General features: G+C 45.1%; 1 protein-coding gene across 3 annotated transcripts in view; it reads left to right on the forward strand.

The window, feature by feature from the left end:
* The first annotated feature begins 8,773 nt into the window (after positions 1 to 8,773).
* CUNH21orf91 (chromosome unknown C21orf91 homolog) overlaps positions 8,774 to 17,084 on the forward strand; it is a 67,859-nt gene continuing 59,548 nt past the window's right edge. For 2 of the 3 annotated variants that reach the window (XM_077480053.1, XM_077480055.1), the window contains exon 1: positions 8,774 to 8,911. The gene's annotated coding sequence lies outside the window, so the exon portion shown is untranslated. Of the gene's footprint in view, positions 8,912 to 9,136; positions 9,399 to 17,084 lie in introns of those variants that run through there. The other variant, XM_077480054.1, reaches the window with a different exon arrangement.

Raw genomic sequence — 17,084 nt, forward strand, 5'->3', positions numbered from 1 at the left:
GTACTCACTTTTGTAAGATACTGTATATATGTTGCGGTTTGCAAGTGGTTTACCAAGATTATGTAGATCCGCTTGCCCTTTTTTTTTGATCTTTTGCTTTTAAAGGTAAAGGAGCGATTTGGGGTCTTTTTAACCTCAGATATTTCCATAAATAGGACTTGTCATCCTTATTTCAAGGGTTGTTTAGATTCCTTGTAATAGGAATAAAAGTGATCAAAAAAAAATAAAAACCCCGAAAGGGACAGTGTAAAAATAAGAATTAAAATAAATAAGAAAAAAAATGAAAGGCCCCCCATCCCTGCATGCTCGTGCGCAGCAGCGAACGCATACGTAAGTCACGCTGGCATATGTAAACGGTGTTCACACCACACATATGAGGTATCGCGACGAACGTTAGACCTCCTCTGTAACTCTAAGCAGGTAACCTGTAAAGACGTCTAAAGCGTCGCCTATGGAGATTTTTAAGTACTGTAGTTTGTCGCCATTCCACGAATGTGCACAATTTTAACCACTTCACGCGAAACTACGTACCTGTACGTCGTTTTGAGGGAGTAGGTGTACCTGGGTAAAGCCCGCGGCTGCAGACTTCACCATGGTACTGTTTTTAGAGCTGGTGGTTGGCTTTCTAATGATAACAACCGATGCAGCTAAGTAGCCGTTGAGCCGTTATCACAAGGAGTGGGAGAGGATGTCCACAGAGACCAGAGTGAGCAGCCGACACGTCCACTGGCTGGCTGGAGTCCCAAACAAAGCTGGAATCTGCTTAGATCGGGTGTCCGATGTAGTAACTCAGAAGCGATGTCACTTCCAGTTTACTAGCTGCCAATGGTGCTGATTTTAAACAATTTCTAGTATTCCAAAACATATGTTTTGTGGTTTTGAATACTTTTAAGTGCAAAGGAGGGATTGGGGGTCTTTTAGACCCCAGATCCCTCCATAAAGAGTACCTATCACTGCCTATTACTGTACTACTAAATCTGACAGCAATAAAAGTGGTCAGATTTATTTTATTTTTTTAAAGAGACAGTGTAAAAAATCTATATATATATATATATTGTAAGGGATCTTCCCGGGGTAGGGTGTGTTTGGACACAGTTCACAGCAGACTTGGAATTTGATAAAGCAGATCTTGGCGTTTATTCGTGGTACAAACAGTCCAGCAAACAAAATATACAGCAACACCGTGCTTTCTAAGTACAACAAAAATAAAAGTCCTAGCCCGGCTGGGCGCTTACTAACAGGTTCTGCTCACCTATCTGACACTTACAAACACAGCGTCTTTCGCCTGGACATCGCAGGGTGAGTTTTAGCTCCAGCAGTGGCTGTGCTTGCAGCTTCCTTCAACACACAGATTGTTCATTCCCTGGCTGAGAAGCAATCACCTGCAGACCCTACAGAGCCTTTAGCTTCCCAGGCTAATTAGGATCCAAGCTCACCTGATCCCAAACCCAGAACTGGATCGGGGGATGTGGAATGACAGGTCCCTCTACCAAACCTACCTGCCATTCCATATAAACCCAGGCCCGGCAAAATTAAATAACAACTCAGCAGCATATCGCTGCTGAGAAACTGATCCATCCTGGATTTACCATCTCACACTGTGTAGCAACCTAGGTGAGATGTACACCCCCTCGATCACTTCTCCAGTGACATGTCTACATATCCCCCCCCTCTTTTTCAGACTGGAGGGCTGAGCCTTTTGTCCCCACAGACAACTTACCCTTGACAATGCGTCAGCATTTGCCTGTAATTTCCCTGGCCTGTGTTCCACAGTGAAATTAAAGTTTTGTAGGGAGAGAAACCATCTAGTCACTCTTGCATTTCTCTCCTTGTTTAACTTCATCCATGTTAGGGGGGCATGGTCTGTCACCAACTTGAATTTCCTGCCTAGCAAGTAATACTTTAAAGATTCTAGGGCCCACTTCACTGCCAAACATTCTCGCTCCACAATGGCATAATTTTTCTCGGCCGGGGTTAGTTTTCTACTCAAGTACGTCACCGGATGCTCCTCACCATTCACTACTTGTGAGAGTACTGCACCTAAGCCTGTGCTAGAGGCATCTGTCTGAACCAGAAATTCTCGCCTGAAATCGGGGGTGACTAACACAGGTGGTTGGCACAAGGCAGACTTAAGGCTTTGGAAAGCCTCCTCGGCCTCTGGGGTCCACGTGACCATTGCTGTCTTTCCGCCCTTTGTCAAGTCAGTTAGCGGAGCAGCAACTGAGGCAAAGTTCGGCACAAATCTACGGTAATAACCCGTAATACCCAGGAAAGCTCTAACCTGTTTCCTTGTCAGGGGTCTAGGCCAATTCTGTATTGCCTCAATTTTATTTAGCTGTGGCCTAACCAATCCTCTTCCAACAATGTAGCCCAGATATTTGGCCTCTTCTAGGGCTAGAGCACACTTCTCGGCATTTATGGTCAACCCTGCATCACTTATGGCATCCAACACGGCCTGTACCTTACAGAGGTGACTTTCCCAATCAGGGCTAAAAATGACCACATCATCGAGGTAGGCGGCTGAGTAATCACGATGTGGTCGCAGAATCAAGTCCATCAACCTCTGGAAAGTTGCAGGCGCTCCATGTAACCCGAACGGCATCACTACATACTGGAATAGCCCATCAGGGGTGGAGAAAGCAGTTTTCTCTTTAGCCTCGTCAGAAAGTGGAATCTGCCAATAGCCCTTTGTGAGATCGAGGGTGGTTATGTACCTGGCGTTACCCAACTTCTCAATCAACTCATCTACCCTGGGCATAGGATACGCATCGAACTTGGAGATCTCATTCAACTTTCTGAAATCGTTACAGAACCTCCAAGTTCCATTGGGCTTTGGGATTAGCACAATTGGGCTGGACCATTCACTCTGTGACACCTCAATTACCCCCAGAGCAAGCATACGTTTTACCTCGGCAGATACGGCTTCCCTACGTGCCTCGGGTATCCTATAGGGCTTAAGGTTTACTCTGCTTCTAGGCTCAGTTTCAATGTGATGATGGATGAGGTGTGTACGCCCTGGGAGGTCAGAGAACTTGTTTTTGTTTTTCTGTAAAAATTCCTGAGCCTCCTGTTTCTGTGACACTGATAGAGTATCACCTACCTTGACTGGAGGGATTGGTTGTGACAAATTATTAACAGTATTTGTCGCCCCCAAGGATTCCCTGTCTTTCCAGGGCTTGATCAAGTTTATGTGATAAACTTGGAAAGGCTTCCTTCTACCTGGTTGGTGCACCTTGTAGTTCACCTCACTGATCTTTTCAACAATTTCATAAGGACCTTGCCACTTCGCCAAGAATTTACTCTCAACAGTGGGGACTAGTATAAGGACCCTATCGCCTGGGTTGAATGTCCTGATTCTTGCGGACCGGTTGTAAATTCTACTTTGGGCCTCTTGAGCTCTCTGGAGGTGTTCCCTTACCAGGGGCATTACAGTGGCTATACGGTCCTGCATTTGTGCTACATGCTCAATAACACTCTTGTATGGGGTGGACTCATTCTCCCATGTCTCTTTTGCAATGTCTAGTAGACCCCTAGGGTGATGACCATAGACCAACTCGAATGGTGAGAACCCTGTGGACGCTTGGGGCACCTCCCTAATAGCAAACATGAGGTAGGGTAATAAATGATCCCAGTCACGACCATCTTTTGCCACCACTTTCTTCAACATATGTTTCAAAGTTTTATTAAATCTCTCCACCAATCCGTCCGTCTGGGGGTGGTACACAGAGGTACGGATGTGTGAGATTTTAAATAGTCTGCATAATTCCTTCATTACTTTCGACATAAATGGCGTACCTTGGTCAGTTAGGATTTCTTTGGGGATCCCAGTCCTAGAGAACATATAAAACAACTCACGTGCAATTGTTTTAGATGCAGTGTTTCTTAAGGGTACAGCCTCAGGATAGCGGGTCGCATAATCCAGGACTACCAAAATATACTGGTGTCCTCTAGCTGACTTTACAATGGGACCCACTAAATCCATGGCAATACGCTCAAAAGGCACCTCTATAATAGGGAGCGAAACCAAAGGACTGCGAAAATGTGACACTGGGGCACTAACCTGACATGTGGGGCACGACTCACAGTATTTTTTAATGTCATCATATATGGCCGGCCAAAAAAACCTCTGGAGAACCCTCTCTCGCGTTTTGTCAGTCCCCAAGTGTCCCCCCAAGAACATGGTTATGTGCCATGTCAAGCACCTGACGCCGGTACGGCTTAGGTACCAGAAGCTGTTCCACAATCTCATCCTTAACCTTAGTAACCCTATAGAAAAGATCATTAGTCACCGAAAAATGTGGAAATCTTTTTTCAGCATCTGGTTCCTGAGGTACCCCATTCATTACAGCAACCTGCTCTCTCGCATTTTTGAGAGTGGGGTCCTGTAATTGTGCAGCCCCAAAATTATCTCTAGACACCTCTAAGTCTAGTATATTTTGCTCAGTGGGAGGAGCCTCCTCCTCCCCAGCCAGGACCTGTAAAGGAAAACAATCATTTTCATCCTGTATACTTTTATCATTCACAGTGGACAAGGCAACCCCCTTAGAGGTATCCTCACTCCTTTTGGGGATTTTTCTTTTTTCCCAGAGAGCCCAGAATAATGGAAAATCGCGCCCCAATATTACATTATGCATGAGGTTTTTAACCACACCCACTTCATATTGTACGGTGCCTTGTTCAGTCCCGACTTTAGCCAGCACTATAGGGTACATTTTTGTATCACCATGTATGCACACAACACTCATATGCTTTTTAGACTCTAAGTCCCCAGTCACCAGGCTAGCATGCACCAAGGTTACAAGGCTTCCTGAGTCCATTAACGCTTTAACAGGAAAGTCATTGATTGTAATATCGCAGATTTGCGGTTCAGTCTCTAGTCCAGGAACTGCAGCACAAGATGGTTCCGCAAATAGCGACTGACGCCGGCTAGCGTCACATTCCATGGGTTCAGAGGTAAGAGGGCAATGGGCCGACACGTGTCCCGCCTCATGGCATCTCCAACACTGGATAGGGCCTGGTCTCTTTGGCAAGGAGTCCTTTTCAGAGCCCCTTAGCCACCCGGGACCATCACCAGTCTTTTGTCCCTGAGACACCACTTGAGCCCTTTTCCCCCCCCATCAGCACCCCTCCACACTCCCCCAATAGATGGAAGTCTCTTACCAGCTGACGGCACAGATCTGGCACTCCGGGGAGGTGAAGATGCTGCAGGAACATCACGGAGGTAGTCCTCAGTCGCCTGGAACCTCTCCACGAGGTTGACAAGTTCGTTTGCATTCTTAGGATCACCTTGTCCCACCCAGCGTTGCAAGTCAGTAGGAAGGGCTCGGAGGTAGCGATCCATCACGACCTTCTCTAGGATTTGTGCAGGAGTAGAAGTGTCTGGCTCCAACCACTTTCTTGCCAAATGGATTAGGTCATACATCTGGGACCTCGCTGATTTGTCCAGACTGTAGCTCCAGTTGCGTACCCTCCGGGCACGGACTGCAGTAGTAACTCCTAGTCGGGCAAGCATCTCCTCTTTTAGCCGAGTATAGTCCTTAACCTCTTGCTCACTGAGGTCATAGTAGGCCTTTTGAGGTTCACCTGTTAAATAGGGCGCAATTACCTCTGCCCACTCAGCGGCTGGTAACTTCTCTCGCTCAGCCACGCGCTCAAATACTGTTAGATAGGCCTCAACATCGTCCTCAGCAGTCATCTTTTGCAGCGCTTTCTGCACAGTCCTTCTCCCAGAAAAAATCTCTGGAGCGGCTCCCATCACCACAGGCGCCTCTCGATTTGCTATCAGGTGCTCAATAAGTTGTTGTTGTGCAGCCATGGACTGTTCATGTCGTCTATTGGCCTCTATCTGAGCCTGCTGTTGTGCAGCGATCATCTGCTGTTGTTCAGCCATGGACTGTTCATGTCGTCTATTGGCCTCTGTCTGAGCCTGCTGTTGTTGCAAACTCACTTGCATAAACTGCTTCAGCATCTCCTCCATGTTGCTGGACTGTTTTTGGAGTGTAGTTGCAGCTTTCACCCAGGACATCAGCAGCTGTAGCCAAGTCTGTCCACACCGTTGCCCCTAGCAACCGCGTTGCCCGCTACCTCCACCAATTGTAAGGGATCTTCCCGGGGTAGGGTGTGTTTGGACACAGTTCACAGCAGACTTGGAATTTGATAAAGCAGATCTTGGCGTTTATTCGTGGTACAAACAGTCCAGCAAACAAAATATACAGCAACACCGTGCTTTCTAAGTACAACAAAAATAAAAGTCCTAGCCCGGCTGGGCGCTTACTAACAGGTTCTGCTCACCTATCTGACACTTACAAACACAGCGTCTTTCGCCTGGATATCGCAGGGTGAGTTTTAGCTCCAGCAGTGGCTGTGCTTGCAGCTTCCTTCAACACACAGATTGTTCATTCCCTGGCTGAGAAGCAATCACCTGCAGACCCTACAGAGCCTTTAGCTTCCCAGGCTAATTAGGATCCAAGCTCACCTGATCCCAAACCCAGAACTGGATCGGGGGATGTGGAATGACAGGTCCCTCTACCAAACCTACCTGCCATTCCATATAAACCCAGGCCCGGCAAAATTAAATAACAACTCAGCAGCATATCGCTGCTGAGAAACTGATCCATCCTGGATTTACCATCTCACACTGTGTAGCAACCTAGGTGAGATGTACACCCCCTCGATCACTTCTCCAGTGACATGTCTACAATATATATATATATATATATATATATATATATATAAGAAATAAAAAATGTTACCCAAGAAAGCGCATATGTAGGTCGCACTTGCATATTTAAACAGTGTTCAAATCACACATGTGAGGTATGGCCCTGATTGTTAGAGCGGGAGAAATAATTGTAGCAACAAACTTCCTCTGTAACTCTAAACTGGTAACCGTTAAGAATTTTTGAAAGCATTGTATCTATTTACTCTGTGTAACATCATCTTTCACAATATACAAAAAACTGGGCCAACTTTACTGTTTAGTTTTATTTAATTCAGTAAGTGTATTTTTTCCCAAAAAATTGCATTTAAAAAACTGCTGCACAAATACAGTGTGACATAAAATATTGCATTTTATTCTCCAGCCTTTGCTAAATATATATATATATATATATATATATATATATATATATATATATATATATATGTTTGGGGGTTCTAAGTAATTTTATAGCAAAAAATACAGATTTTAACTTGTAAACAACAAAGGTCAGAAATAGGCTTGGTCCAGAAGTGGTTCAAGTGTGATATGTTAGGTATCTATTTCCTCAACGTAACATCATCTTTCACATTTTCAAAATAAATTGGGGTAAATATTGTGTTTTTTTTTTTTATTTATTAACCACTTTCCACCTGGCCTATAGCAGAGTGACATCCGGGAAGTGGTCCGGTTATCCTGACTGGGCCGTCTTATGACATCCAGCAGGATAACAAGCCAGCACACGCCCGTGGGGGCATGCAGTTCAGGCGATCAGTGATGTGGTGGTGTGTCAGTCTGACACACCACATCTCCGATCTTGGTTAAGAGCCTCTGACTTAGGTTCTTTACGACATGATTAGCTGTGTCCAATCACAGCTGATCATAGTGTAAATAGGAAGGGCCATTTATTGGCTTTTTCTCCACTTGCACTGACTGAGTGAGTAGAGGAGAGCAGATGGGCTGCTCTCCTGACAGTGGGGGGGTTCTGCACTGATTATCAGTGCAGCCCCCCGAAGATGCCCACCCAGGACCACCAGGTATGTCAATCAATGTCCATTAGGGATGGCACTCAGTGCCCATCAGTGATGCCTGCCAGTGCCTCCTGATCAGTCCTGCCTAACAGTGCCATCTATCAGTGCCGCCTATCAGTTCCCACCGGTGCCACTTATCAGTGCCTCCTATGAGCACCCATCAGTGCTGCCTATCAGTGCCACCTATTAGTGCCCATCAGTGCTGCTTATCAGTGCTGCATATAAGTGCCTCATCATCAGTGCCACCTTATCAGTGCCAATCACCACTGCCCATCATTGCTGCATATAAGTGCCTCATCATCAGTGAGCTTCAACAGTGCCCATCAGTGAAGGGGAAATTGTATTATTTACAAAGTTTTGCAACAGAAACAAAGAAAAACTTTTTTTTTTCTTTCAAATTTTTCAATCTTTTTTTATTTGTAGTGCAAAAAATAAAAACCCCAGAGGTGATCAAATATCACCAGAAGAAAGTTCAATTTGTGGGGGGAAAATTATAACAATGTCATATGGGCAGTGTTGCATGGCCACGTAATTGTCATTCAAAGTGCAACAGCGCTGAAAGCTGAGCAGGAAGGGATTATAAGTGCCCAGTACTGAAGTGGTTAAAATATATTTTTTCCTCAAAAAAATTGTGTCTGCAAAACCGCCACACAAATACCGTGTAAAATAAAAAATTGCAACAATCGCCATTTTATTCTCCAGGGTCTCTACTAAAAAAAATGTATAATGTTTGGGGGTTATAAGTAATTTTCTAGCAAACAATATGGATTTAACTTGTAAACAAAAAGTGTCAGAAAAGCCTGGCCTTACACACAGCCCTTGCATTGTTCTGCCATATACCATGCAGCCAGAATTAGACCTGCCCGCCCGCATTATATGAATCCAACAGAAAATCTGTGATACACAAAAAATAAGGCGGGCGGGCGCAGCATACTAGCTCAATACAGTCTAGTGAAGTCCACTGGGGAAAGAGAGGCGGGCCAGTGACGCTTCGCCTACCTCGTTCCCAAAAACCAATCCGCTTCGTGGGCGGGGCCACACGAGTTCTCTGTTTTCATTGTCCCTTTCCTCTCTGCCTCAGACCGTCTCTTTCTATGACGTAAAGAACAGCGTGTACTTTCCTTGGGAATATACCCGGGCGGACTGTACCATACCCCGAGAAGAGTACAGAGAGCCGGCGGAGGTAAAGTCCCACATCTGTCATATACTTTAGCACAGTTACATTCACTGTATTAACTTTATGTTTACATTATCCTGCTGTGTAACGAGGTCGGAGAAGACTTTTCTTCTTGCCCCCCTCCTTTTCCTGATATAATGGTTCGGTCTGGCACTGTATCAGTGGTGTATGATGTAGTTATTGGCTGGGGAAGGAACCATAGCTGGGGGGAGAGGTGAGTGACAAGTTTTGTATCAGGCTGTGTGCCAGCGCTCTGCCGCTACCATGTCAGAAGGAGGGGGGCGCTGCGCGTGTTTGTGTTTACTTTGTTGTAGTTTAGTTGGATTGTATGTTGTGCCCCCCGGGCAGTGCTGTGTTGGTATGATCCAGTTGAGTGAGTGAGTGGGAGATGATGATGTAGTAGGGGATGTCCATGCTGGTGTAGTAAGGAGGAGAGAGAAGAAGGGGAGCAGGAGACGTTCTCTACAGCACACAGGTCTATTCTCTGCTGTAGGTGAGTGGGCATGTATGGGATCACTTACAGTACATGGATACAATGTATGTGATGTGGAGGAGGAAGAAGTACATGTTGTTCTATGAGGTCACTTACAATAAGTAGATGATGGTATCTCCATCAGATGAATGCAGTGTGTGTGATCTGCAGGCTGATGACGATGAAGTACATGTTGTTCTATGAGATCACTTACAGTATAAGATGAGATGGATACAATGTAGGATGAGGGCAGGTTGTAGTAAGAGATCACTTACAGTAATCAGATAACTATACTGTGACTTAAAGGAGCAGGTCGGCTTTTTAGGGAAATTGAAAAAGTCAACTAAAGCGGAACTTCACCTAATAAGGAAAGATTCGCTGACCCTCCTCCCCCCCCCCCCCTATTTATGGCAGGTTACCACTTCCGCTGGGACCACCTAGGCCAGGGGTCTCCAAACTTTCTAAGGAAAGAACCAGTTTACTGTCCTTCAGGCTTTAGGGGGGCCAGTATTAGACGGAGAAATAGTTGCCATTCTTGGGAGGAATCGTCCTCCATTGTTGGTGTCAGTGGAAGGAATCGTGCCCCATTGTTGGTGTCAGTGGAAGGAATCGTGCCCCATTGTTGGTGTCAGTGGAAGGAATTGTGCCCCATTGTTGGTGTCAGTGGAAGGAACCGTGCCCCATTGTTGGTGTCAGTGGAAGGAATCGTGCCCCTGTGTCGGTGTCAGTGGAAGGAATCGTGCCCCTGTGTCGGTGTCAGTGGAAGGAATCGTGCCCCTGTGTTGGTGTCAGTGGAAGGAATCGTGCCCCTTTGTTGGTGTCAGTGGAAGGAATCGTGCCCCTGTGTCGGTGTCAGTGAAAGGAATCGTGCCCCTGTGTTGGTGTCAGTGGAAGGAGTAGTGCCCCTGTGTCGGTGTCAGTGGAAGGAGTAGTGCCCCTGTGTCGGTGTCAGTGGAAGGAGTAGTGCCCCTGTGTCGGTGTCAGTGGAAGGAATCGTGCCCCTGTGTCGGTGTCAGTGGAAGGAATCGTGCCCCTGTGTCGGTGTCAGTGGAAGGAATCGTGCCCCTGTGTCGGTGTCAGTGGAAGGAATCGTGCCCCTGTGTCGGTGTCAGTGGAAGGAATCGTGCCCCTGTGTCGGTGTCAGTGGAAGGAATCGTGCCCCTGTGTCAGTGGAAGGAATCGTGCCCCTGTGTCGGTGTCAGTGGAAGGAATCGTGCCCCTGTGTCGGTGTCAGTGGAAGGAATCGTGCCCCTGTGTCGGTGTCAGTGGAAGGGATAGTGCCCCTGTGTCGGTGTCAGTGGAAGGGATAGTGCCCCTGTGTCGGTGCCAGTGGAAGGGATAGTGCCCCTGTGTCGGTGCCAGTGGAAGGGATAGTGCCCCTTTGTCGGTGCCAGTGGAAGGGATAGTGCCCCTGTGTCGGTGCCAGTGGAAGGGATAGTGCCCCTGTGTCGGTGCCAGTGGAAGGGATAGTGCCCCTGTGTCGGTGCCAGTGGAAGGGATAGTGCCCCTGTGTCGGTGCCAGTGGAAGGGATAGTGCCCCTGTGTCGGTGCCAGTGGAAGGGATAGTGCCCCTGTGTCGGTGCCAGTGGAAGGGATAGTGCCCCTGTGTCGGTGCCAGTGGAAGGGATAGTGCCCCTGTGTCGGTGCCAGTGGAAGGGATAGTGCCCCTGTGTCGGTGCCAGTGGAAGGGATAGTGCCCCTGTGTCGGTGCCAGTGGAAGGGATAGTGCCCCAGTGTCGGTGCCAGTGGAAGGGATAGTGCCCCAGTGTCGGTGCCAGTGGAAGGGATAGTGCCCCAGTGTCGGTGCCAGTGGAAGGGTTAGTTCCCAAAATGTTAGTAATGAAAATTGGCCTGGGCAGGAAGGGGGTGAAAATGCCCTGTATTGAAGTGGTTAAATATTAAAATATTTGATTATTATTTTTTGTTAATCATTGATTTTTATCCACGCTGATTACAATACAGAAGGAATAGGAGGGGCCTGTGTTGGATACTCACTCTGGGGCCGTGTGTTGGTGTACATCAACATCATGGCTGCTATGTGCAGCGAGGTCCAGAGGGGTGGCCGGGATATTTGGGGTTAGTTCAGATTTTTATTTTTTTGTGAAAAGGTGAATATACATTTTAACCACTTCAGCCCGGAAGATTTGGCTGCTCAGTGACCGGGCCATTCTTTGCGATACGGCACTGCGTCACTTTAACTGACAATTGCGTGGACGTGCGAAGTTGTACCCAAACAAAATTGACGTTCGTTTTTTCCCAACATATTAAGCTTTCTTTTAGTATTATTTGATCACCTCTATGGTTTTTATTTTTTGTGCTATAAACAAAAGATGAGCGACAATTTTAAAAAAAACAAACACTATCTTTTACTTTTTTTGCTATAATAACTATCTCACATTTTTCTTCAAAAAAACGTTTTTGTTTCCCCTCAGTTTAGGCTGATACGTTTTCTTCTACATATTTTTGGTAAACAAAATCGCAATAAGCATTTATTGATTGATTTGCGCAAAAGTTAGTGCCGACAAAATAGGGAATAGATTTATGGCTACATTTTTAAAAATGTACTTATTTTTTTTACTAGTAGTGGCTGTGATCTGTGATTTTTATCGGGACTGCGATAATGCAGCGGACAAATTAGACACTTTTGACACATTTTTGGGACCATTGACAATTATACAGCAATCGGTGCTATAAAAATGCACTGATTACTGTATAAATGTCACTGGCAGGGAAGGGGTTAACTTTGTTCCCTATGTGTGATCTAACTGTAAGGGGGAGGGGACTGTCTAGGGGAGATGGCAGATTGCTGTTCGTACTTTGTACAAACACACGATCAGCCTATTCTCCCCTGAAAGATTCGGGATCTGTGATCTTACACACACAGGTCCCTGTTCTCGCTTTCACGAGTGAACGCAGGTGCCCAGCGTTCACCGGGCACTGGCATCTGGCCACAATGGGAAGCGACGTAAGGTAATGTCGATTTGCCCAGCCGAGCCAACCTGCCGCAGTAAAGCCCCATACACACTATCAGATTTTCTGCTGAGTTTTTCCTTCAGATTTACCAAAACCATATAATATGAGGGCAAACCTTAGGCCGCGTACACACGGGCGGACTGTTTGTCCAACTTAGTCCGCTGAAACGTGTTTCAGCGGACAATCCGCTCGTGTGTGGGCTTCAGCTGACTTTTTCAGCGGACAGTCTGGCGGACTAAGTCTTTCGGAATTTCCGTAATTTTGTCCGTCCAAACTTGGTTTCAGCGGACAGTCCGCTCGTGTGTAGGCAAGTTGGACGGACTAAGTATGGCGCATGCTCAGAAAGGATTTACACGCCGAAGGTTGCATTGCAGTGTATTGGACGTCGTATTTCTAGTCCCGTCGTACGTGCTGTACACGTCATCGCGCAAGCTTTCAGCGGACTGTCTGTTCATCGTGTGTGGTCAAGTCCGTTCATTCAAAGGTTGGACGGACTGTCTGTCGGATTGTCTGACGAACTTAGTTGGGCAGACAATCCGCCCGTGTGTACGCGGCCTTAGGCATTTTAATGTGTATGCAGTCAGGCAGGCCCTTACACTAGATGGTTTTGGTAAACCTGAAGACAAAAATCAGCAGAAAATCTGATGGTGTGTATGGGGCTTAAAACTGTGGCGGCTGTTTGGCAAGTGGTTAAAGCAGAGCTCAACCCAAAAAGGAACACCGCTGTTTTGCAAACCCCCAGGGTACCTGGTTATGGCCGGTTCTGTTTCCTCTTCCGGCTCAGATCGACAAGGTGAACTGAGCCGAAAAGTTTGGCCCTCTCCTTTCTCTGCAGTCTTCAGACACATCGCAGGTCTCAGAAGACTACGGGCCATTCACAAAGCACAGTGCGACTCGCGCATGCGCAGTAAGAAGCTGGCTGTGGAGCTGCAAGGCTTCATTTCCTGTTTCCCTTATTACAGGCGCTGGTGCCTGCACCCGAAGCCGATAGAAGAATCAGATCAGGTGAGGAGATGTGCGATCGCTGGACAGGTAAGTACAGTACTACTCGTAGCGGCTGACTTTAAATCCAGCACCCTGGAGCGCCTCTTTAAACCCATCACACACTTTACTATTGATTGGAAGTTGTGACTGTTCAGTTGTTTTGGAGATTTAGTCATTTGTATCAATCGCACACTGATTGGATAACAAAACTGAAGCGTGTGGCCGCCATGATGGAAATCACCTCCAGCAGTCGTATTCTGTACACATAATAGGGAAAAGTGTAGTAGTTGGTGAATTTTTTTTCCCCCGCGATGAGTTCTCACCAAAGTACAAAGCCACTTATTGAGCTGCTAAAGAAAAGTCAATTGAAAAAAAAAATCTTTCTATTTAGAGGAATGGTTGGTTTTGATTTGTTCTTTGTCTTGTTTTTGTTGTTTGTATTTCTTTTATATATTTTGTTTGTTTCGCTTCCTTCAGAGGTCAGTTCTGAATGTTTTCACATGAAGATCAGCACACTTCTATTTGGATTACTTTAGAAATGTGTAAATCCTGGGTGAAAGTTGTGTGTTATTAGGGTAGTTTAGTTTATACCATTGAGGGATCTATTTATAAATAGTTTCACATAACTTTGACTCAAGATTCTCATACTTTTCTGTTTCATAACATTTTTGTCAAGGCTTTTTTTTGTTTTTATTTTTTTATTTTTGTAAATATTCACCAGGTCATGTCTATTTACAAAGAATAGAACAACTCAATACATTTCAGACAATGTGGTCCCAGAAGGACCCAACCTCAGGAGAGCATCCTTATGGGTTCACACTCTCTTCTAATTGGATTCCATTTAAAGCCCTGTAAACCCCGGGGGAGGGGGAGGGGGTAAAGTTGTGTGCAAAAACAATTATAAATAGACCCCTGTGTGTTCTTAGTGTCCTTAGAGTGGTTTAGTTAACTTCGGAGTTGGGGGTAAATGTTTTTACTCGAGATTAACCAAACCAAAGCAAAATTTGATTGAATTTCATTTGTCCTTAGAAAGTGATTTGTGTTTTTAGTGCAGTTTACAAAGATTCACACGTTAACCTACTTTTATTTTATTTTTTTTATGGATTGAGTTAGAAAAATATGTGAATCTTGGGTGAAAGTTGTGTTAATCTTATGTGACCATTTTTTTATTTTTTTTAAATAGACCCCAGTTGTGTGTTTTTATTTTTTATCAAATTGCATTTTTTTTTATTCTTTTCACCTGCTGGCTATGTTCTTTACCTTTTTTTAATTTTGTTTTATTTAAATTTTTTTTCAAAAACTTTGTTTTAACGTCCTAAGTTTTTTATTTATTTTTTTTTTTTTTTTATATTAAAACGTAAAAAGAGTTGATGAGCATGGGTTGGCACAGGAGCAGCTCCCGGGTAGTTGATAGGAGCATGTGTAACCCTCAGGAGCTATTTATAGCACGGTACTCTCTAGGTATGCAGTGTACATTTTGACCCCCTAACCCCACACATACACAAATATATACACACACACATATACACACTGATTCAAATACTTTTATTTTTTTTTCCCAAATCGCCAAATTTTCCGTGAAATTTCAGTAAATGGAAACCCTCAATTACGCTCCTCCCTAATGATGAGGTACGATATGTACTGCAGTGTCGAATAACTAAGATCACTAGCAATTAAAGCAACTTTTTCTGCTTTCAGTATGGCCCGATGATCTGTAGATCTTGTAGGAGGTTTGTCTTCTAATATGTACTGTACATAGCCAATAAAGTATCACCAAAGACTACTGCTTTACTGTAATGGCTACAATTATGAGACTGATGATACATGTTGTAGATCAGATTTGACTGTTATTTTACCTCTAAAACACATTTATTTTAGTATTACTAATATATGGTTTCGTTGTTTTTGTTGTGTACATTTGTACTCAGGCATTCATCATGTGTGCTGCCAGAGTTATTGTGATGCTAATAATGTATGCATTGACACAGTGGAGGGAGGCAAGAAACATGGCCTGAGGGCATTTAAACTGGCCTCTGTATGGGATCAAAGCTTTCTTCACAGGTTACTTTAAAAAGGAGCTTCACTCCAACCTTAGGTTTTTGTTTTGTTTTTCCCTCCCCCCTCCCACTTTTTTTTTTTTTTTTTTTTTTTTATGAATTATCCACAAATAAACAATATCACGTTCTCGGCAAATCCAGCGGTGTTCTGTAGGGGATCCTCTGCTTCACTTCTGTATATTTGGTCCTACACTGCCATCTTTTTTTCTGATGCCATCGGGAGTTGGCTGTGCCTTCTGGGTTCCTGCAGCTCGTCCCCTGGTGACATGCATGGGCCATGGTGCGTCATGAAGGGGCCAGCTGCAAGTACCAGGCAGCCCCCCTGATGTCACGGCTTATATATTGTAGGGTGCTTCAAAGCCTCCTGAGATGTGTGATGAGTATCCGAGTACGTCATTCTCACCTAGGCATGAGGCTGTGGGGTGTGGGAAGTGTTCCCCAGAAAAGGTAATTAAAAAATAAAAATAAAATGTAATATCCATTGTGAGAGGATAGAGGGGAGTAGAAGAAAAATGATGGAGAGTGAAGATCTGCTTTAAGGTAATAATTCAGTGGTCCTGGTCCTTCTACACTACATCCTAATTAAAAAAGTATTTCCAAACTCTTGTTTAAAATAATTTTTAGTTGTAAAAGAGTAGGCCTCGTTCATACTGTTGCCTTGCTGTCCCGCAACACTCAGTAGCACAGAACTTGCAAAGCCTTATGTTAAAATTGGCATCCCAGTACATTGTTGGGATAATGGGCCATGCATGTACCCTGCAGAACTTTGCCACACACAAAGGGACATTATTTTGGGTGTTAACCAAGCAATGCTTTCTACAAGTCTTCTTACTGTTGTCAGCATCTTGGCTTTCTGTGGGCAGTCCCCAAACCTGTTCATACTTGTACTCTCTCTGTAACTTTTGGTTTCTTTGTTACTCATTATCACACCCTGCACAGCTGAGCGAGGAGCGTCTGGTACTTTTTTTTTTTTTTTTGGTTAAACTTTGACTGGTGTTGACACTGTGGCATTAAAGCATACGTTTAGTGATTTTTTTATTTTAAATAAGCACCAGGGATGGTATTTTATGTCTGAGCGGAACATAAAGTATCTCAACAGCCAATCAGCAATCTTCTTATGGAAGGTGGTATCTGGTTGCCGTGGTTTACCACTCATCAGTTGTCTTTGCTTTGTTTTGGTAAAGTTTAAAGGCAGAAGGTTTTTTTATTTGACTACATTCAGATAAAATACCTTCTGTGTGTAGCATCCCCCCCCCCCCCCCAATCACACCCCCCTAATTGCCTTCCTTAGCCCCTTCTCTATCCAGCGATGTCCACAGTCCCCTTAGTCATCCAGGACACTCCTCCTGGTTGGCTGAGACAGAGCAGTGGCGCCATTGGCTTCCACAGCTGTCAATAGAAGTCAGCCAGTCAGGGGAGAGGGGGCGGGACCAGGTCCTGTTCCCGTGTCTGAAAGGACACCTGGAGCTCTGACCCAGCTTCGGTGCCCCCTGTAGCAAGCTGCTGGCTGAGGGAAACTCAAAGGAGAGAGGGACTAGGAGCAGTGCAGAGGGACCCAAGAAGAGGAGGATCCAGGCTGCTCTGTGCAAAACCAACTGCACAGAGGAGGTAATGTAAGTATAACATATATGGGTTGTTGTTTTTTTTTTTTTTTTAATAACATAAACATGTTATACTTGTATCTGCTCCTGTA

This window comes from Lithobates pipiens, unplaced genomic scaffold (assembly GCF_037356315.1).
Source record: "Lithobates pipiens isolate NorthernLeopardFrog02 unplaced genomic scaffold, aLitPip1_a1.2 Scaffold_16, whole genome shotgun sequence".
In the NCBI taxonomy this organism is placed as follows: Eukaryota; Metazoa; Chordata; class Amphibia; order Anura; family Ranidae; genus Lithobates; species Lithobates pipiens.